Raw genomic sequence first — 6,738 nt, 5'->3', positions numbered from 1 at the left:
CTCTTCCAATAATAAGTGCTTTAAAATATAATTCCTTTAACCACGCTTTATGTAGGAAAACGCTTTATATAATCCTCTTTTATTGATTAAAGCGCTTTAGATAAAAAAGCGCTTTTGAATGCAGTTCATTCTACAACGCTTTATATTAAAAACGCTTTTAAGCAATATTCTCTTATTATTTAAAGCGCTTGGAATATGAAACGCTTAAGAAAGTATATATCATTTTACAATGCTTTATATGAAAAACGCTTTAACAAATAATGCTCATAAAATAAATATATCATTTAAATCTAAGATTCACCCGCCACTAAGTTTAAAAAAAAAAACACCCCCCACTCAAAAGTCTAGATCCTAATTTTCTTTAACAGGCTAGCAGTTTCTGCAAGAAGGTGTGTTCAAGAGCTGTGAGAAAGACGCGCGACAAGGATTCAGGTAGCTCTCTCTCTGAGAATTCGAGCGACACAGCACCTCTAAATCTCCTTCGCCGCCGGAGACTTCAACGCCAGCGCACCAGCCACCGTCGAGCCAAGCCTAAGTCTGTTATCATCACCGAGAACCATCGCTGCTCTTTTCTCCCTTTCGGTCTCTGCCTCTCGTGCGCCCAGCACCAGGTTGAGAGAAGCTCTCTCTGCGACAAGCTTTATCTCATGCCGAGACTCAAGCATCTTCTTCCACATCATCTCCAATTCTCACTCTGTTTTTTTGCAGCAGAGACAAGGTTTGTGCCCCAATATTCCAAAAGTGGTACATTTCTTAGGATTTATTATCCTAATTTTACTTAATTCTTCAGTAGTTGCAAGGATTTTAATTCAACAATTTCATGACCACTCAAGTTTAGGGTTCTCTGATTTCGATTCTAGTATGATTATTTTTCTTGTGAATATGATTTGTTTTTTATTCTTTGCATTTAAGTCAACTTGTGTGCTTGGTTAAGAAATATTGGGGTTGATGTACATAAAGCAGGAAGTGATGCAAGGGAATTTTTAAGTGCCCACCATGTGTTCGATAAATTGTCAATATGAGTTCAAGTGTAATTAAACGAAATGAAATAACAATTTGTGCTTTGTGTGCATGTGTGAATGCCTTTTATTGCTAAAATTTTCTGTTAACATCATGGTAGCTTTGCATTTAGGGCTACTTTACAAGCCTGTGATGTTGCTATTGAATTTGAAAGCATTGAAAAGCTAAATGTAGTAGAGCTGAAATTCCAAGATATCATCAATCCTCTCTCACTTGATGCTTCCACGGGAAGATTGACAACATGGATAAAAAATGGAACTTGATTCAACACTAGGATTGATGATCCCCAATGCTCAACTGCTAAGGAGTTAAAAATGATGAAAGATTAGGTGAATTGATGGTAACCTTAGCCCCTTCCTTTCTATGTGTTTTTGTTATTTAGTTTAATGAATATGAAGGCTAAGAAATATTAGATGATCATTACAACTTTCAAATAGTTTCTTGGAGCAATTTAATTCAAAATCACTATTACTTATTGTCATCATTATTCATGTCTAATGTACTAATCGAAGGAAATTGCAAGGAGCTGCTACAACACTTTCAGATGCTACGCTTACGAAGTCTCCCAATATGGCTTACCTCCCTGGGGGAATCAACTTGCTTATGGCTCTTAATGCTCGCTATTGATTGATGTCATTTTACCTCTCAAGCGTTTATGATTTTGTTTATGCTGGATTTGATGGCAAACTATGCCATAGGTTCTGATTCCGGGACTAGAAAGTGTTGGTTGATTATAGTTCAATTATCAGCTGCTATAATGAGAAGACCAAAGAAGAAGATCTGAAAGCAATGGTAATTCATGCTTATTATTTTACGAAGACACTATAAGTTTCAGGAATTTGATTTATGGCTAATACTGCTTCATCATTTAGCAAGTGGATACGACAGTTTTGGGCCTTTCACAAGAAGAGGCTGAAAATAAACCATCATACATTGCTTCCATGGGAGTGTACATATTCAAAATGGTAATACTTCTTGATCTGTTTTGGGATAGATATAATTATCTATGAAACTGCGAGAGATTTCCGTACAGTTAATGAACTGAACTATAAGTAAATAATTTGGTTCTGTTTCTAGCTAATCATTTCATTTAGGTGACACTTTCCAATTGCAAATGACTTTGGATTAGAGGACATTCCTGCCTCTGATAGGGAGTAATTTACTTCAAAGTGTTTAAAGGGAATTGATAACTTATGATTTTACCCATGGGGTGGTGGTATTCATCTTTCTTTTAGTTGTATTAGCCTTCTTGAGTGCTAATGATACACATTACACAATGTAGACTTGATCACCTTGGTCATTTTCTATTTGCAGTATTAGAAAGAAAGATAAGGGATTCAGGTTTCATCCAACCAATGAAGAGCTCATAAGTACTACCTCCAACAGAAGGTTCTTGACAGCTATTTCTATGCTATAGCCATTGCGGATGCTGATTTGCACAAGTGTGAACCATGGTATTTTCCTTCTGAGACTCTTCTCAATGAGTTTTAGTTCCTCTATTGTTTTTATTTTTCAGCATTCTGGTACCTTCAAATTATGCAATTTCTTTTCCTTGCTTTTCAATGTGTGGAGGGCCAAAATGGGTGAAAGGGGTGGTATTTTTTCTGCATGAGAGATAGAAAATACTGAACTGGTCTAAGGACAAATATGGCCGCATGCAGAGACAAAGAGATGTACAGGACAAAGACACTAATTGGAATGAAGAAAACATTGGTCTTTTCCCTAATCATTATTTAACTATATCTTACTATTCCCATCAACAGAGTTTAGAGTTATTCTGTTTTGGAATTTTGGTTCTTACTTGATATTGAGCACCAATGTTGGATTATATATTTTAGCAATCGTTATATTAGTTATGTTTGGTGAATTAGTACTCTGACAGGTGCTTTTGTCATAATAGGGAACTCAAAAAAAAGGGTAACTTTGCCGAAATTTTGAATAAATTAGCGGCTAGTTCGTTATTAAAATACTTGGAATTTTAAATAAGAAATACTAGAGGGCACAGTTCAAAAAATACTTTTACATAATTTATTATTCTTGAGCTTTATCCCTTGTTCTGAATTGCAATTCCCAACTATTAGTTCTTGTTTGAATTATCATTTTCTATGCTAGATTATTGTCATATTCATTGTGTGAACTCACTTCATGTCTGTTGTTAATGTGATGTTGTCGAATGCTTGCTGCTAGGCTAGCACTCTGCTCTTGTTATTGGTGCAGAGGAGCTTCATTTTGAGTATCTTGGCAGATTTTTTCTAAATCCCATTTATATGTGAAATGTTAATTCAGATCTGACTTCTGGATTCAGTTTGTGCTCTGGCTGAAACTTTTTGAGCTTCTCTTTTCTTTCCTAACACTTGTGCAAATAAGAGATAATTTATAGATTAATCAATAGCAGAAATAATATATGCGTCCACTTCATGTGATGTGATGTTTTTGGCTCTTCTTATGCAGGCCAGTTAGATAGAGCTGCTCATAGAATGGGTACAAATATCATTCGTATTCAGGAACACATACTAAACCTGGGATGCTTCTGGCAGTGCTTTCTACTTATTTTAGGTATCAATTAGATAACATCTAATGTCTGACGACCTTTGTTAATTTTATCACTTTCAAGGCTTTTTGTGCATGTTGCAGCTCAATTATATATATATATATATATTGATTAGTTTTGTTTTGTGAATTGGAACTGTCACATGTGTTTTGACAATTGATATAGTGCTTAATAGTATCATCAATCTCTAAATGTTTAAACTTCAATTTGGATCTAACTTGCCATTTTTGTAAATAGTGGTTGTTTGTTGAACTAGATATAGTAGGCTTACCTGTAATTTTTTTTTAAGGACATGTTATTTTACAGCGTTTCTTTAAAGAAAGCGCTATAGAATGCGTATATTCCACCACGCTTCTTTTCAAAATGCTTACATGCTACAACGCTTTTTTAAAGGAAGTGTAAAAGCGTTGTAGAACACATACATGCTACAACGCTTCTTTAAAGAAAGCATTATGGAATGAATACATACTACAACGCATTTTAACAATAAGCGCTGTAGGATGTCTCATGTTCTACAGCGCTTTTAAAAAAGCGTTGGATAGTACTACAGCGGTACGTTCTACAGCGCTTCATAAGCGTTTTAAAACTGAAAAAATAAGCGCTGTAAAATTGAATTTTTGGCATAGTGGTAGGCGTGATATCTGTTCGACATACTAAAACTGCCGCTAAACAAAAAGTGTAAGAAACTTTTACAGTGTTTTTCAACCTCCGCTAATAAAATGCGCATATTTGTGTTTGTTACGGTAACATTTCAAAATCACGAAGATCTTTTTTTAAGGGTAAATTGCACTAAACTCTCCTTGGATTTATCATTGTTCCACTAACATCTCCTCAATTATTTAACAAGATACTAACCGCTCTTGCTTTATTGGGAACATTGCACAAAAATCCTAAGATTTATTATTAGTGAACCGACTTTCCGAAAGATTTATCATTATAACACCCAACACCCCTCTATTGGTGTAAATGATATATGAAAGAAGATAATGTCAATGCATTTTGCAAAATATAATGACAATCAGTGCAATAATGACAAACCTCATAAGAGTTGAGTATAATTACCCTTTTCTTTAATACTATGCATATTGTGGAGGTAAGAAATCATCACAATCTGCATATGTCACTCATGTGTCGTGGGAAGACATATGTCAACGAATAATTATCGTAAAATGCAATAATGACAAACCTCATAAGAGTTGAGTATAATTACCCTTTTCTTTAATACTATGCATATTGTGGAGGTAAGAAACCATCACAATCTGCATATGTCACTCATGTGTCGTGGGAAGACATATGTCAACGAATAATTATCGTAAAAGTAAAGTTACACATAAAATGCTCATTTTCCAAATTTTTTGAATAAAAAAACTCATTAATCAACTTTCATATTTCATATTGCTTAATACCTTAAGAGTAATGGTATATACACACCTCCTTATTTATACACTTCATTTTCACATATTTTTATTTCTATCTCTCTCTTACTTTTTTCTTTTCTTCCTATCTTTCTCCTCCTCCACCTCTTTCCACCTCAATTTAGAGGTGTGTATAAATAATTATTGATACCTTAATTGTAGGACTAGAGATTAATCTAATTGCTTGCCTAAAAAAACGTGTTCATACTTTCAAACACTAAAGCAAACCGATTGATATTGTTAACGCTAAAAGTGAAAAACTATTATGAATTAGTCAAGTCAAAACTATCTATGATTAGATTTTGAAGTGAGTTTAACGCAAAGATAAAAATGAGATTAAATAATTTCCAGCAGTTGCTCACATTATATATATATATATATATATATATATTTGCATATATGATGTCATAGTGATCATATCACGGTATAAGAGCAGTATCATTAAATGTTGGACCAATAATGGACCTAAAGTTTGAGATGCATGCAGCAGTAGCATAAATTGAACTCATTCTTTTTTTTCCATTTGTTTGAACCTTTTATTGGTCATAAAAGAACAACAGACCTGCGTCTTGGTGCAAAGAAGAAAGGAAGAAATGCAGAGAGAGAAAGAGAAAGGTTAAGAGAATTGAAGAAAATTAATACACATGACCCTACTCTGTTTCCATGTGTTGATGAGACTGTTCGTGTTAAAGCTTTTCACAGCATATTCAATCCCTGCCTTTAAGCTCTTTTTTTTTCACTCTTTTGCCTTGTTTCACCATAAACGGTAAAGGATTCAGAACAAAAGTTAGACACTATTATATTGAACTCTGCCTTTGCATCATTCACTTTCTCTCTGGGTAAAAAATTCCAAGACTCAAATATGAGACATAGCTTCCCCAAACAAGCATCAATCAGATCAACTTGGATTGAATCTTTAGGCCCTTGATTACTTCTTTTAAAACATTAACTTACTTTTGATCATAAAGGTTAATTCTGTCACATACCAGTCTTTGCCAATAATTTTTAGGCTAAAGAAATAGACTAAAAGTGAATGATCAATTTGCTCTCTGATGATTTAGTGTGGGTTTGTATGAATGTCGTGTTAAAAATAAAAATCTTTTTTTTAATGGGCCAAATTTGATGCTTTGAAAAAATGTGGATTGAAAAATTTAATAATTAATTTCAACTTATTTTAAAGCATAACCAAACACATCGTTAGATGTGGACGAAATTATCATTGTAAGAAGGAAATATGTTTGAAAGACCCTTAATGTGTAAAACGTTGATCAAATTAGTCTTTAAGCAACTTTTTTATTGATCAAATTTGATTGTAGGAATAAACTTGACTGCGTTTTAGAATTAAATTACACCAAAATCTTTCATTGACTAGCTAAGTTGGCAATTCACACTATACCCAAATGTTAAAGATAAGAAGAAAATAGAAACAATCATACATTAATTAATCCTATATGTATTCTAGAGTTAAGATGTTTTTATTGCTTTTGATCCTTAACAAAATTCCTTTGAATTATATTCCCAATTTTAAATATACACATGTTTGAGTTCTTGACATGGATTAAAATCAAAATTTGAATACTGAAAATACAATTTTAATGACTTGAAATTACATAAGAAGTAGTGTTTTAAAATAACTTTTTCTTTAGGTATTAGTACTCCCAAACACCAAATCATGAATATTTCAATAAATTGATGATGTTCAAAGAAAACAACATTGAAAGAGCAAAACCAATAATGTAGGAATAAAACATA

General features: G+C 33.2%; 1 long non-coding RNA gene across 1 annotated transcript; it reads left to right on the top strand.

The window, feature by feature from the left end:
* The first annotated feature begins 357 nt into the window (after positions 1 to 357).
* On the top strand, positions 358 to 3,747 carry LOC130729737 (uncharacterized). The gene is made up of 6 exons (XR_009016096.1): positions 358 to 432; positions 612 to 1,652; positions 1,719 to 1,812; positions 1,893 to 1,985; positions 2,335 to 2,474; positions 3,472 to 3,747. It is a non-coding gene; the product is annotated as an uncharacterized LOC130729737 (long non-coding RNA).
* The last annotated feature ends 2,991 nt before the right edge of the window (positions 3,748 to 6,738 follow it).

The sequence above is a fragment of the Lotus japonicus genome, chromosome 1 (assembly GCF_012489685.1).
Source record: "Lotus japonicus ecotype B-129 chromosome 1, LjGifu_v1.2".
In the NCBI taxonomy this organism is placed as follows: Eukaryota; Viridiplantae; Streptophyta; class Magnoliopsida; order Fabales; family Fabaceae; genus Lotus; species Lotus japonicus.
The sequence above is the reverse complement of the archived record's forward strand: the minus strand, read 5'-3'. Positions and strand labels throughout refer to the sequence as shown.